This window comes from Archocentrus centrarchus, chromosome 1 (genome assembly GCF_007364275.1).
Source record: "Archocentrus centrarchus isolate MPI-CPG fArcCen1 chromosome 1, fArcCen1, whole genome shotgun sequence".
NCBI classification, from domain to species: domain Eukaryota; kingdom Metazoa; phylum Chordata; class Actinopteri; order Cichliformes; family Cichlidae; genus Archocentrus; species Archocentrus centrarchus.
In genome coordinates, this window is record NC_044346.1 from 2,200,694 (window position 1) to 2,217,040 (window position 16,347).

The 16,347-nt window shown below is 41.9% G+C and overlaps 1 protein-coding gene and 1 long non-coding RNA gene across 4 annotated transcripts in view; one reads left to right on the forward strand and one right to left on the reverse strand.

The window, feature by feature from the left end:
* Positions 1 to 881: 881 nt before the first annotated feature.
* Positions 882 to 3,084, reverse strand: LOC115788481 (uncharacterized). Its single transcript, XR_004020591.1, has 5 exons — positions 3,016 to 3,084; positions 1,787 to 2,922; positions 1,429 to 1,570; positions 1,243 to 1,335; positions 882 to 925 (listed from the first exon to the last, which is right to left on the reverse strand). It is a non-coding gene; the product is annotated as an uncharacterized LOC115788481 (long non-coding RNA).
* Positions 3,085 to 11,223: 8,139 nt separating this feature from the next.
* LOC115797038 (CSC1-like protein 2) overlaps positions 11,224 to 16,347 on the forward strand; it is a 36,717-nt gene continuing 31,593 nt past the window's right edge. For 2 of the 3 annotated variants that reach the window (XM_030753549.1, XM_030753687.1), the window contains exon 1: positions 11,224 to 11,508. The gene's annotated coding sequence lies outside the window, so the exon portion shown is untranslated. The remainder of the gene's footprint in view (positions 11,509 to 16,347) is intronic. The other variant, XM_030753609.1, reaches the window with a different exon arrangement.

Here is a 16,347-nt window from a genome sequence, read left to right on the forward strand (position 1 = left end):
TTTGAGCATATTATTTCTTTTTAAGTTGGCTTGAATGTTATAAGTTGTTTATAACGTATATTAAGAATCAAATAAGCATTTCAGAAACTTTTATTCATAAAATTTTGATTTAAACACAAAACATGTCTTTACATAACATTTATGGTTCAGTGAACATCCAAAACATTACATATATTTGAAAATGTATAAACATTAACAGGCATTTTGAACAAAATGCTTGCATTATAAATTGAGAGAAAAAAAAACAATTAAAATATGTCTGCAGTTTTAGTTAACATACAATGGGTACATATTGTCCTTGTCTTCCTAAAACAAAATCAGCAGTTGCCCCCTCTTCAAAATGGTCAACATAAAATATGTTATCAAAAATAATAAAGTGAGAGCTATTCCAAAAGGAATTATCATCAGTTCCATAACTTTCAAACATATGGGTGGGGAAGGGCCAGCCTCTTTCATGGTCTGAAAAACAACACCTGCAAATCCAATTGCTCTTCAGTTTTTCAGAACAGTGACGATGTCTCTAAACTCAGGTCATCGTGCAATTTAAGTCTCTGAATGCGAACGTCTTGAATGTACTGTAGAAGAACCAATGGAAAAGTAAAATCAAGTGACCAAGTCAATTTAACAGCTGTGAAGTTGGGTACTCAGCCTATAAACCTTGAGGACATATTTTTTCCACCAAGCTCCATCAGGAGTTTTTGAAAGAATTCAAGAGTGTACTGCAGATTTTGGGATATTTTAGGTTGAGTGCATATATGAGCCCATAGAACATGGCAACAGCTGTTGCAAACAGAAGGCACATCATCCAGGACCTGTGTTCCATCGATGATGATCTTGATGTCTTTGGGTGGATGGAAAGGATCCTCTCTCCCAGTGACAAGATCGCCATGGTTTCCAGCTGCAGTTGGTCATCCTCCTGCTCATCCTGCAGACACACCAAGAAAAATTATTTATGACAACTAAAAGAGTACAGACCTCTACCAAAGCATAACAGCCTAAATATAAACAGTTCCATTACTTTCTGAAACACTAGACAATTTACCAGATATACTACAACAACAAGAGTTCTCTGTTAAAATTAAATGTATTTGTTTCTCCCACTATGGCATGCCGTTACTTCAATTTGGGCCCAAATACAATAGACAAAAATAAAAGGAGAAAAATATCTAGTGAAATGTTGAATTTCAACCACAAAAAATGGTCTGTGGATGTTACTAGTGTTAGTGCAACAGATCTCCTTACCTGGTACTCTTTAAAAAGATGCTCAACAGGCTCACCCAGGTAGATCATCAGAGCTTTAAGGACAGCTTCTCTTTTGATGGTGATGTCAACAGTCTGAGTAAGAACAATTGTTATTAATTAAAATCTAACTCACTCCTACACAAAACAACTATTCAGCTATAAATCCCAGTGAGTCTTCTCAGATACCTCATCTACAACTTGTAAGATCCTGGAGGTCTGCTCTTTCACACGTCCTCCCTTCCTCCTAATGACCTCCAGCAGTTTGGTGGAGTGCCAAAAACGTAGCCTCCAAAGGAACTGTTGGAATTCGCAGGAACTCAGCATTGATCTGCAAAACAAAATGAGCATGCAGACAGAACTGAAATTTTCTTTCAAAAAACATCTATGGGATTGATCACACTGCTTCAAGATCAGCTTTTTTTTGAATGTGCAATTAATATTAATAAATTTATCTCATCTCAGAAATTGCTTATCTTTATTCTTACAGTATAACCATTAGTACATGAATAAACGAACTGCTCAGAAGAACAACAACAAAGCATACCTCTTCCATTAGGAGAAGTGCTGGCCATCTCACCAAAATTTCTTCAGCGGTTGGCTGGCTTCTGTACGATTTCCTGTCTTCGGTATCCAAATGTCTTTGCCATCTTTGCTTTTACTGTTTGCTGGTTGTTTCTTTTCTGCATTTCTGCCAAAAAGGAAATCCTCTCTTGTTCCAAGCTTTCTGTAGTCTCACCAATTGGAAAAGATGGAAAATGGTTGACCTCAGCTCATCTAGGACTCTTCACATTCTATGCCGGAAAGGCATCCCCTGGAATTTTTGCTTTTAAAGAATTCACTGTGAGCTCAGCAGACGTGCCATGTGCCTTGAGTTGGGTCCGGTAGTTGGCCATTTTTATCTTGAGCCTCTGTTTCCACCCATAGCTCTGACTGAAAGATCTTGGCTCTCTAAGGCAGGGGTGCTTTCTTGTGAGTGCCTCAGCAACATCGCTGTAGTGACCATCTTCAGGATATGGTGTGTATGCATACACACTTTCAGCTAATTTCTCCACTATGTCTGACAACATTTTTGAACTAGGAGTCAGTTTTGTTTGGCTTTTCATGTACTCCACATTTGCCTTCTGCAGTTGGCATTTTGTGTCATAGGAGAAGTTTGGGATTTGGAACACTTGTGGCCACTGCTGTGTCCTTAGTGAGTCTGGTGAGGGGCTGCTAAGCAACACTGTGTCATCTGTATGTGCAGAAACAGAGGAGTCATCACTGTCCAGGCCACTTACAGAAGTGTTGATACTTATTGAGGGATCAACCGGGTACAAGACAACAGTTGTGGTATCAGGGTCTAACTGAACAACTTTGAGAATTTAAGATCCCTAATCACAGATGTAGAGGTCAGATTCACAAATATGTTTCCAAAATCGGTGTCCTTATACTGCAGCCTTGTGTGTCCCTCTAATCCACACGCATTCTTAACCTCATCAATAAGCTCTTCCAATGAGTTTGGAATCCCTTTGTGCAGCTCCATTCTTACGCTGTTGTCTTCACTTAAAACGATCAGCAATCAAACAGGTGCCATGTCTGCCATGGTGCTCTGAGATGATCAAGTTTGTAATGTTTTAGAAGTTCAGATCTTCTTGAATATGAAGAAGATCATATTCTTTACATTTCCACATGCATGGATAACTGAGGAAAAACACAAGGGGTGAGGTGTAAGGAGAACAGGGTTATCAAAGGATGATCCAGTTATCACAAATGCACATTGTACAAAGAACTTACCACAGGTTGACCCAGGACTTCCAAGTTGGTTGCACAGCAGAAATACAGTGTAACTGGTGGACACTTTCTGAAGTTAAAAGAGAAAAGATTATTTAACATTGAGTATTTTAATTTTACATTAACACACTTTCTCGCAGTGATTAAAAAAAACCCCACAGAGCATACCATTTTTATTGTTATACATACCAAAACCATCCTGTTTCAAGACACCTCGCTTGTATAAAAATGCTTAACAGTGTACCTTTAAAATTGAGTGCCTTCACATGGATTCTGTGGTTCAGAAACCTTTGTTTCCTGATTAATTTTGTTACTATTTGAGTTAAATTTGAGTCAATTAATTATTTAGCACCACTGTCAGACTCAATACATAATCCTAACTAGCTAACTGTGCATGCATTTTGTTAGCTGATGCACCACCGCTGAGGTGCTGGTTCGCGTGCCAGTGCTTGCACCTGCAAACAGCTTAAGAACGAGCCTGCGTTTTCACACCGCTTTTCTGTTTAACTGCTCTGCCGCTCTTGTCAAGCGTTCTTGGTTCGAGACCAGCTAGCTTGCGGGCCCGAGTTGAACTCGTTTTTCGGCCGAGGACCGAGTGCGTTCGCGGTGGAAAACGCGCTGGAACCGGCAGCGGAACCCCTGTCGGTGTGGTTTCCTTTGCAAAGCTGATCAGAACAATTCATAGCACAAGGTTTCTTCTCCGCTCACCCCCTGGAACTTATATTATCTCATATTACTTAGCCCATATAAATCTAAGACAGGATATTTCCATTCAGATTTAACAACGTTTTATCAGAGTTTAATGCTTACCTCTCAACAGAAGCTGCCCTTTCTTCAATCCCGTTCTCGCCGTTCCGTAACAACTTCGCTGAAATGGAAGCTCTGGTTTCAGGCGGAAGTAAAACTATACCGCCAGAACTTAGTTTTAAAGACTGCGCATGAGCAAATCATACTCAACCTAAAAAAAAGTGCTTTCATTGAATTCAAAAAATTCACTTTGGTGCCCTGCTATCAGTACCATTATAGTAAGGTAAAACATTTTAATTCACCCATAAGCATAAATTAAACAGATTAGTTTGAAAGAGCAAACTAATATTTTTTATTTATTGGAATCCAAATAAACACATTACACTAATGACAGTGCAGGTTTACTTTTTTCAGTGTACTTTGTCTGTTTTGTCTAGCCCCTTGGCCAGGTCTATCACCTGGACTGTTTGTCTTTTGTATATACTCTTATGCGTCCTTGTGTACATTGTGCTCTTCTGTCCGTCCGTGAGGGTCCTCTCCACCCACCCGGGTTGAGTTAGATTCTAAGACCACTGGGAGCCGACTGTCATGGTACTGGTCTTTGACCCAGTGGTCTGAGTTTATTTTCTGTCCTTAGTTAAGAGTTTTTCTTACTTATGATTTACTTTGCCATCACTGACCCAGCTGTCTTAGCTAATTATAAGCCAATCTCCAACCTTCCTTTTCTCTCAAAGATTCTTGAAAGAGTAGTTGTAAAACAGCTAACTGATCATCTGCAGAGGAACGGTTTATTTGAAGAGTTTCAGTCGGGTTTCAGAATTCATCACAGTACAGAAACAGCGTTAGTGAAGGTTACCAATGATCTTCTTACAGCCTCTGACAGTGGACTCATCTCTGTTCTTGTCCTGTTGGACCTCAGTGCAGCTTTGATACTGTTGACCATAACATTTTATTACAAAGATTGGAGCATACTATAGGTATTAAAGGTACTGCACTGCAGTGGTTTGAATCATATCTAATAATTCTGTGTGTTTACACAAGACTCTGCATTTAATCATTAGTTATTATTAATCTCTGTCTCTTTTCCACAGTGTGGCTTTTGCCCTGTCTCTCTCCCCTCAGCCCCCACTGGTCACGGCAGAAGGTAAATGGTAAATGGACTAGTTCTTATTTAGCACCTTTCTACTCTAGCTGAGCACTCAAAGTGCCTAAGATGACTGCCTCTCCCTGAGCCTGGTTCTGACAGAGGTTTCTTCCTGTTTTTCCTTCGCGCTGTTACCAAGTGCTGCTCATAGGGGGTCCTTTGACTGTTGGGCTGTCTCTGTATTACTATAAGGTCTTTACCTTCGATATAAAGCGCCTTGAGGCGACTGTTTATTGTGATTATAAATTATTATAAATACAGTTATTCCAGTTTTGTTGTGTTGGTGTCTCATTGTTATTAGTTTGTAATGTGAATTGTACCTGCTTGTCTGGTATTGAGTGTGAGCAATGGGCCACCATGACTGAGACTGCTGTGGCAGGTAATTATCTCAGGTCACTGTTTCTGTTGGTGGTGAGTTTCTTTATCCTACGAAAGCTGCATTCCTTCAGCTGTGTACAGAACACAGGAAGTGCAAGTGTGGACTGATATCTGTCTCCTCCTTGGACTTAGCAGTAGATCAGGAAATAAAAAATGGATATGTCAATCAAAAGATTTTCAGCAACCAAATCTGCCTACTACTTCTGCCTTATTTCCTCCAATGAAGGCAACATCAAGACCCTGTTTTCACTGCTAAATAATATTCTCCACCCCCCCCCCACCCCCCGACTTTTTTCCTTCTCATTTTTACTCCACTGTAACCTAAAACTCCCTCATGTTGTTTTTCAGTGAAAAAATTGACAAAATCCAACAACAACTACGTCCAATTTCTGTTTCCCCCCATCTGAACTTCCACACCTCTGTCTGCTGCTCTCCAGCTTTCACCTACCAACTCTCCCTGAAATCACTGACCTCATCCAGAAATCCAAGCCCTCCACATGTCTACTTGGTCTCACCAGGAGCAAGACTCTCAGAGGGGTCACACTCAGGTGCATAGCACACAGTCTCAGGAGGGGCTAATGTAGTAGCCATAACAGTCCTTGAGGGAATAACAGCTGGGGGACAAAGGTGTAAAGTGTTTAATAGGAAGTCTCTTACTAATGCATGCAAGGAGTCCAAACTCCATATTAGGCTAGAAACCAGTCTTTGTAACCTGGAAGTGACAGCCTCCTTGTAGTCCTCACAGGACACAGCAAAGCACAAAGACTACTTACTCACAGATTAAAACAGGAAGTGATAACAAAACAGGGAAGACACAGACAAGACTTAAACACAGGGGACTTGACACAAGGGAGGAGGAAACCTCTAAAACAGTGGAACTAGAAAACCTATGTACACCAAAGAGAAACCACAGGAAACTATATAAACATTAAATAAACCAGGGATCGCTAAGAATAACAAATAGCTAAACAAAAGCACTAAGAAATAAGAACACGAGTAAATATACTAAGAAAAAAATATACAAAAAAAACATATAATCATAAGGCAACCAAGAATCTCAGAGTCCAGAATGTGCTGGACCTTTTGAGGTGAGCATTTGTGTTTGGGCCAAATACTAAGGTCAGAGAGCCTGTGGGGCTAATTTTGCTCTCAGATGATCATTTGGATTCTCACATGCTTATCAATACTTTGATCAAATATGTACAGAACATGGAGATCTCCTGGACTATTACATGAACTCCAATGCATCCCAATTACCATTATTGACTCCAAAGAGCAGAACAGCTTGCCTGGAGTCCTGCTCACCCATAAACCATCAGACAGGGTAGAAAACAATCTGAAGTCAGTTTCAGTGACAACACTTCTTATAGGATGTTGATCAGTTTTGTAATGCAGATCCAAATAGTGAGTGATCTTACATGAAAAGCTCTCTCAGTGAGTCAAATTCAAGAAAAACAGTTTTTAATGTGGTGAAATCAGACACTTTCGCCATGTCTTACATCATTTAAGTATACAACTTTGTAGGATTTTACAGATGCTTGGAGTTGTTGTCATGATGTCAGGGTGATTAAAGTGACAAATACAGAATATTATCAACATTTATTTTATGTGTTTCAGCTGGATTTTACTGCTGCAGCCAACACATTTAAAGAAACAACTTTTACTTTGAAGGCGACCTGCCTGAGTTTCCATAACGCTGCTGATCCTTCTGGGATGTGAGCTGAGCGCCTCATCTTCATTCAAAGCTACAGCAGGAAAACAGCTTCATAGAGCTTCACATAGACAGCAGCGGCCTCTGGAGCACCACGATAACAGGAAATATCTTGATATCCTCCTTACAGCCTTCCTTAAGAAAGTTCTGCCTGTCATTGCTTTTGACCTGATTCAAATAGTAAACTCATCCCTCTCATCAGGTGTTTTCCCCCAGGCTCTAAAGACAGCAGTTATCAAACCACCATTAAAAAAGAACAATCTTGATAAATTGCTATTGCAAAATTACAGACCAATCTCTAACCTTCCATTCATGAGCAAAATTATTGAAAAAGCTGTATTTCAACAGTTAAATAGCTTCTTAACAATGACAAACCGCTTTGAGGTTTTTCAGTCCAGATTTCTGTGCTCACCACAGCACTGAGACTGCCCTCGTCAAAGTGTTCAGTGATATCCACACAAATAGACTGCAGAAGACTGTGGAAGAACCACAGTGCTGGTTCTACTGGACCTTAGCACAGCATTTGACACTGTTGACCATGATATATTACTAAAGTGACTAGAGAACTGGGTCGGACTCTCAGACACAGTACTTAACTGGCTCAATTCCTACCTAAAGAACAGGAACTTCTTTGTGTCAATAGGCAATTTCTTTTCAGAGCGGACAGGAGTCACATGTGGAGTACCCCAAGGCTCAATCCTGGGACCCCTTCTATTTAATATCTACATGCTCCCACTAGTTCAGATTATAACAAGTAATAGGATTAGTTATCATAACCATGCAGATGATACACAGCTCTATATCACATTATCACCAGCTGACTCAGAACCTATCCAAGCACTGAACAGATGCTTAGAACAAATCAATGTGTGGATGTGCCAAAACTTTCTCCAGCTGAACAGAAACAAAACTGAAGTTATTATCTTTGGACCTAAAGAGGAACGATCAAGAGTCAGCGCGCAGCTTCAGCTACTACAATTAGAAACCTGTGAATAGGCCCGAAATCTGGGTGTAGTAATGGACTCAGACCTGAACCTTCAGAGACACATAAAAACAGTTACAAAGTCGGCTTTCTACCACCTGAAGAACATTTCTAGAATTAAAGGACAACAAGATCTAGAGAAACTCATCCATGCATTTATCTTTAGCCGCATTGATTATTGCAATAGTATCTTCACAGGTCTGCCAAAAAAATCGATCAGACAGCTGCAGCTAATCCAAAATGCTGCTGCTCGTGTTCTCACCAAGACTAGAAAAATGGAGCACATCACCCCAGTTTTAAAGTCCTTACACTGGCTACCTGTAGCCCAGAGAATAGACTTTAAAATACTTGTATTAGTTTATAAATCGCTGAACGATTTAGCACCACAATACATTAAAGACTTACTATCATCGTATCAACCTTCCAGAACACTCAGGTCTTCTGGTTCCAGTCTACTTTGTATCCCCAGAACCAGAACCAAACATGGAGAAGCAGCTTTCAGTTTTTATGCACTTTAATGTGAAACAAACTCCCAGAAAACTGCAAAACAGCCGAAACACTAAATTCCTTTAAATCAAGGCTGAAAACCCACCTGTTTTGAATATAAAGCCGCTCTAGACAAAATATCTTATTACATATTGACCACCTCTCTATGATGATCATGTGTATCTGCTTGATGGCTTAATGATTTTGTGTGATGATTTACTGTGTACTTGATTGATGTTTTTAATGCTTTTATTGATTTTACTGCATATTTGTTTGATGTTCTTATGATGTAAAGCACTTTGAACCGCCTCGCTGCTGAAATGTGCTACACAAATACATTTTTACTTTATCCACAAAACTGGCATTTCTCATTCTTACATCAACAGCTGCACATGAATTATGGACATGAAGGAGGGCAGCAGTTCTCATCTTTCTTCACTTTCAGTAACATCGTCAGTTCAGGTGTGTTTCTGCTGCTTCCCAGTCAGGTTAAAGAAGCCTGTGGCTCCCTCTGCTGGTCAGATGTTAGCTCACACCTCTCTGTCCTTAGTTTGGACCTCTGCTCAGGTCCTTCTCCCTCCTAACGGAGACAAAAAGATTCGAGGAGACGCTCGTTTAACAAGATGAAGCATCTTCCATCATTTTAAAGAGACGGCTGTCATTTGTGTTCATGGCAGCTTTTATATTTAGAACTAAATACAGACAGAGTGGACTTTTCAGTGTGTAGGTTTTTACACCTCAACTCAACTTTGTTTATGAAGCACTTTAAAATCACTGGCAGTGCCAAAGCGCTGCACACAAGTACCAACAAACAGCCTGTCTGATGTGCAAAGGGAGCAGCGGCGTGGTCACCTCTCAGCTGTCTCTGTTGGGATGGCCAACAGTGACAGATCAGCTGACCTGAGTGGGCGTGACATTGGCCAGTCGTCTTAACTGATAAAACAGAAATGAGATCAAATTGTTGGGGGGGGGGGGGGGGTCAGACTCATTTCAGTCCTCATGGGCCCAGCCAGTGAAACAAGCACTCAAAAAATATGTATGCCCAAAATGTTGACGTTAAATAATTTGATTACAGTAAATTTCCCATATAGCTCCATAAGTACAATGTAAAACTTAAATGTAAGGGTATAGAGTCAGGTTATAGTATATTTCCCCCAGTGAGTGATTTATTAGAATAAATAAACCTTTGATTTTATATGTTTCTGATGCATTTTACTCAAAATTATTCCTTATTAATTTTGAGTGAGTGCATTAAAAAAATACCCACAAAATACATTCTGAAAAAAGGGCAAAGAAGGAAGTATTTGTTTTTACAGAGGTCTCTGAGGAAAAATTTGTAAAATTTCAAAAATGCATTTTGTCCACATTCAGCGAGTCCACTGTCACCACATTACGCTTCACAGACCACAGTGGAAAGGCACACAGCCTTCACCTGTAGGTGACCTGAACAACAGGAGGATTTCAATCAGCTTTTTTAGAAATACTCTCAACTTTCTGCAGATTTTCACTCAAGTCTGTTACGCTGAAGGTAAAAACATGTGTACACCTGTGCGTCCTCAGTCACAGCTCCTCCTGCATCCTTCATGATCCATCCATCCGTCCATCTGTCCGTCTGTCCATCTTCTGCTGACCTTGTGTTCACCATAGTGTGATTGTGTTTTTATGTAGGTTTTTAATTGTGCCATGTCTCTTATGTACTGATATGCAGTTTAATGTTTATGTATGAATGTCTGATTATGATTATAATTAGTGGCTGTACCAAAGACAATTTTCACCAGTGTGGACAATAAAGTTATTATATTGTGTTCATTCTTTCCATCCATCCATCCATGCATGCATACATGCATGCATGCATCTTTAACCTTGAGTCTGCGGCTGCTGTTGTTGGTTAGCACTGTTGCTTCACAGTAAGAAGGTCCTGGGTTTGAATCCACCATCTATCCATGGAGTTTGCATGTTTTTTCCGGCTACTCCGGCTTCCTCCCACCGTTCACTTGCATGCAGTCAGTGGGGTTAGGTTAGCTGGTGATTCTAAACCAGGGCTCTTCAGCTCCAGGCCTCAAGAGCCCCTGTCCTGCAGGTTTTACATGTGTCCCTGATCCAACACACCTGAATCAAATGGCTGAATTCCCTCCTCAGCATGCAGTCAAGTTCTCCAGAGTCCTGCTAATGACTTCTATATTTGACTCAGGTGTGTTGAAGCAGAGACACATCTAAAGCCTGCAGCAGAGGGGCTCTCGAGGCCTGGAGTTGAAGAGCCCTGTTCTAAACTACCCATAGGTGTGAATGGCTGTCTGTCTCTCTCTGTGTTAGCCCTGCTAGAGACCGGTCTGGGGAGTTGTATCCTGCCTCTTGCTCTATGGCAGCAGGGATAGGCTCCACCCACCCCCACCCTCAGTTGGGTAAGTGATGATGATTATCATTGATAGTAATAGCAGCAGCATATTGCATGTATCTGCTGTGAATAGTACAAAAAATTGTTGTTTTCCTCCTTAACACCTTCGCTTGCATTCTGTGTCATGAATACAGTTATTTTGAGATTGTGCTTGTTGCTTATACAGTGTTGTGGTGTTTTACCTTTCCTGATATTACTATAGATTTGTGACTACAAATCTCCTCAGAGAAAGTGTGAAAAATAAGAAAGCAACGACAGGGAGGGGCTCTTATTCTGAAGGGCAGGTGTTGTCGCCCTCTGTCGGCGCTGTGTAGAAGCACCTGTCCCTCCTCCTCCTGCGCTCCGTTTCTATTCCCGGACAGACCTCCTCCATTTTAACTCCGACACTCGGCGGAGGAGCAGCGGCTGGCAGCGAATTCGGCGGCCGGTAGAGAGACGCTCTCCTGCGGCGGGACTCTGGCTCTGACCCCGGCGGTGGAACACGCTCTTCTCGGCCTGAATCGACCTTTTTTCGGGATGGAGGTGCTGCGGCAGGACGCAGCCGGAGCGGCAGTGGATTTGTGAGGATTTAACGGCTCTGTGTTTCCTGCGGTGAAATTTCCCCCATTGAGAGGAGCCGAGGAAGAGGAGGAGACTGTGTTTCGGGTGCTCAGGTACCGGCTTTGTTCTAATTGGGTTTATTTATCATGAGGCGGCTTTGTTTGATCTCCTCAGCGGCCCGCGGAGCTGCCGCAGGCCGCTGCTGCAGCCTCTCCGGCGGCCTGTCAGCGGCTCCTGCTCGCTGCTTCCATCCGGACAGCATCCATCTGGCTCGGTGTTTTTGGGGGTGGGGTGGGTGGTGGTGGTGGTTATATAACGTGTGCGCAGAGGACACGCCGAGCTGTCCGTGAGTCTGTCCACGGTGAGGCTCACTGACTCACTGCTGCTGCCTCTCTCCTTTTAAACGAGCTGCTCCGGGCGCTCATGGCGGATGTCCGAGGCTGTTTTTCAGGCTTTGTGTCCGGATGCTCGGGCCCGGGGGGTGGGGGTCTGAGGCAAGGCTGCAGGTGCAGCAGGCCCGCTGCTCCATCCGGCAGAGAGCCGGACATGTAGTTTGAAAACGAGGCGGAGAAATCAGGTCAGTGTATCAAAGAGCCGCAGATGAGCGTCCGGATCCATCTGCAGTCCGTCAGCAGCGCTGCTGCAAAACATCCCAGAATCAGCCTATTAATTACCGCCGCTATGGATCAGCAGGGATGCCTCGGTTCTTTGTGCTGATGGTGATGGACTGAGATTATTTGAGCTCAGGCATGTGAGGAAACCGAAAAAGCATTGTTCCAGAAATTTCGCACATTTCAATAAAGCAACAAGATCAGATTCACTGATACTGAGCAGCTGAAGGACGCGACGTGACCTCAGTGCAGTGAGATTAAATATAACTGAGTGGCTTTAATAGTTTAGGAGAATGAAAAGGTTGGGAGAGATTTGTCACTGGCATGTGAAATCCTCCCGAGGCCGAACTGCTGAGAGCTGCTTCTCCTCAGTCCTCACAAAAAGCCGAATCCTCCTTCAGTGCTGAGCAGACTGAAAGCTGTGACTCTGAGGCTGCAGCGTGACAGCAGTGCTTACAGTGACAGAGTATTTTTAGTGTTATAGTAATACCTCAGATAACGGATAATTTGACTTTGTTGGCAAAATGAGAGGCAGATGTTCAGATGTTCTTCAGTCTCTGGGTTTCGGGGTGGGACAGGAAGAATGAAATTTTATGGACTTTTTGCCCCAGCTGCAGCTTTTTAAAAGCAGCTTTTATTTGAACTCAGACTGGCTTTTAGGAAATGAAGCTTACTTAAACATTTTCACTTTTCCTTGTTGGAAAACGTCACGAGGGGAAGGAAGGGGACTTCATGAGGGCTTAGGAAAAGAGGAGTTTGGTGCTCAGGGAAGCAGGCCTCTCTGTGGCTGTGGATGTCTGCAGTGTTGGAACTACATCGTCCTGCAGATGGACTACAAAATGCTTATCTGATGTCACCCCGGCGTGTTCTCAGCGTGTTGTTTCAGCAGGTCACAGGAACGAGAGCATCGCTCTGTTAAAGAGGCTGGAACTTTAGAGAAAGGAACACAGAGCCTATAAAATGGAATAAATCTTAGTTTTTATTGTTCCTGCTGCAGATAATTCCCTCCAGCCATCCCAGCTGACCTGAAGTAAACATGAATCCATGATAATCCATGATAAACAGCAGACATTACCAATGAAATGGAACTGCAGGGAACCTTAAACACACTTTCATATAATCTGGATTTAGACAGATTAGGTAACAGCTGGGCCAGAATCTGCTGTTCTTCCAGGAGTGTGACCTTCAGAGTTCAGCTCTGAGTTTCACAGCAGGTTATAGAAAATGGAAAACACATTCTTATTGAATATTTCCATCATCTGACTCATCTTGGCTTTTGGAATTTTTTTATGGATGCTCTGATTGGTGCATCGCTATGAATTCTGGGACGTCACCATCTCCTCTCCTTTCATAAAGGATCCTTTGGTGTGTCCTCTGCTAACAGAGCTGATAAAAGATGCTCTGAAGCGCCTCTTCTTAGTATTTGGAGAATGCCATCGGCTCACTGCACTGAGTGAGAAACCTTCCCAAGCAAAACTGCAGCTCTGATCTAGCTGTCACCCCTGTTGTCCACGGTGTCCCCGCTCTTCATTCATTCAGACTCGCTGTTAAAGTTTAACATCTCCAGCTAACAAAGTCATGAGGTCCTTCAGATGTCTGAAGGTGAATAATGCTCCTGTAACTCTGTGAATATGGACGATGAAGAGTGGAGCTCAGTCTGATGGAGGCTTGAAGGATGTGTGATCGGTGACAGCAGCTCTCTGTAGAAGTTTGCAGGCCAGGACTGAGATTTCTAGAATATTCTTTAAATCCGTCCAAAGCAGCTGAATGCTTTCACACTCATTAAAACTGCAATATGTGTGTGTGTGTGTGTGTGTGTGTGTGTGTGTGTGTGTGTGTGTGTGTGTGTGTGTGTGTGTTGTAGGGTGGGAGATAGATAGCCTTTATTGTCATTGTACAAGAAAATTGAGCAGCAATCCTTAAGGTGCCTAAACCTAATAAAAACATTCAATAAACTGCAGATTAGTGCACAGCCCCCAAGTAGCTTTAAAAAAATAAAAATTTAATTTAAAAAAAATGACAATGACATGAGACTTCAAGCGTGAACACATCATTTAAGTTCAATTCAATTCAGTTTTATTTATATAGCAAACATTTGCCTCAAGGGAGGCCAAAGTAATACCATCCAGAGGAAGTACCTGGTTAGACACCATGTTTCTAAGATTTGTGGAGCCGAGCACAAGAACTTCAGTTTGATCTGAATTTAGAAGCAGGAAATCAGAGGTCATCCAGGCCTTAATGTCTTTAAGACATTCCTGCAGTTTAACTGATGTGTCATCTGGCTTCATTGATGGACAAAGCTGAGTATCATCTGCATAGCAATGAAAACGTATGCAATGCTTTCTAATAATACTACTTAAGGGAAGCATGTGTAGTGTAAATAGAATAGACTCCCCATTTACATGAACAAACTGGAGTCTAATAGATAAATGAGTCAAACCACTGCAGTGCAGTACCTTTAATACCTATAGTATGCTCTAATCTCTGTAATAAAATGTTATGGTCAACAGTATCAAAGCTGCACTGAGGTCCAACAGGACAAGAACAAAGATGAGTCCACTGTCAGAGGCTGTAAGAAGATCATTTGTAACCTTCACTAATGCTGTTTCTGTACTGTGATGAATTCTGAAACTGACTGAAACTCTTCAAATAAACCGTTCCTCTGCAGATGATCAGTTAGCTGTTTTACAACTACTCTTTCAAGAATCTTTGAGAGAAAAGGAAGGTTGGAGATTGGCCTATAATTAGCTAAGACAACTGGGTCAGTGATGGCTTTTTAAGTAGAGGTTTAATTACAGCCACCTTGAAGGTCTGTGGTACATAACCAACTAATAAAGACAGATTGATCATTTTTAAGATTGAAGCATCAATTAATGGTAGGACTTCTTTTTCATTTCAATTTATTTATTTTTATAGCGCCAAATCACAATGAACAGTTGCCTCGAGGCGCTTTATATTGTAGGTAAAGACCCTTCAATAATTACACAGAAAACCCAACAATCAAAATGACCCCCTATGAGCAGCACGTGGTGACAGTGGGAAGGAAAAACTCTCTTTTAACAGGAAGAAACTTCCAGCAGAACCAGGCTCAGGGAGGGGCAGTCATCTGCTGTGACTGGCTGGGGCTGAGGGGAGAGAAAAGACATGCTGTGAAAGAGAGACAGAGATTAATAACAATTAATGATTAAATGCAGAGTGGAGTATAAACAGAATAAAAAGAGATGAAAAAGTAGAATCACTCAGTGCATCATGGGAATGAGCAGTCTAGTAGGAATGAGAAGGTCCAGCAGTGCTAAAAGCAGCTGAACATGAAGATATGTCTGTGACATGGTTATGAATAATTTTCTTTTTCTAATGGTGAAAATTTCATTTGTGGGGCTCCCGGGTGGCTTAGTGGTGAAGCAGGCGACCACATATATATATATATATATATATATATATATATATATATATATATATATATATATATATATATATATATATATATATATATATGCCGCATTGTGGTGCGGGCGGCACAGGTTCGAGTCCCGGCCTGCCCTCCTGTCTTCCCCTGTGTCTTTCCCCATTTCCTGTCTCCCTGTACTGCTGATGCGCTGTGGCCAAAAATGCAAAAGAAAAAAAAATTATTTGTGAAGAAATTCATGACTACTACCGTATTTTTCGGACTATACGTCGCTCCGGAGTATAGGTCGCACCAGCCAAAAAATGCATAATAAAGAAGAAAAAAACATATATAGGTCGCACTGGACTATAAGTCGCACTTTTTTTGGGGGGGGGTTGATAGAATCCGAGACCCAGAGCAGAAATTCCATCTTGAACGGCAATTTAAACTAATAATGGATTAAAGAACAGGACGAACACGGTTACGCCTACGTTATGCTAACGTAGCACATTCAGCTACATGACGCACAACGAACACGTGTTCGGTATGTTAACGTAACATTAAGTTATTCAGATAACCATAGCATAAAGAACATACTAACAAGTTAACCAAACCATCAATCCATTGAATTCTTCATCCTCGGTGTCACTTCTAAACAATTCCGTACACTCCGTAGACGAAGCGCCGCTTCCTCTTCTGTGTCGCGTTAGTCAGACTCGTCGTCAGCTGCAGTTCCAATTATTCCAGCCTTTCTGAATCCCAACAGGATGGTTTGTCACTGAAGCCCATGTTTTCTTGATCCATCCAATGACTTCCAGGAAAGTTGGGTGGCGCATTCTCCCAGTTGCCGTTAAGCTGTGCTCTCCATCCATCATCCACTGCGCCCACAGGTTACGCAAGACTGCCTTAAAGCTGCAGTTCACGGAGATGTCAAGTGGCTGGAGTATTTTGGTTCA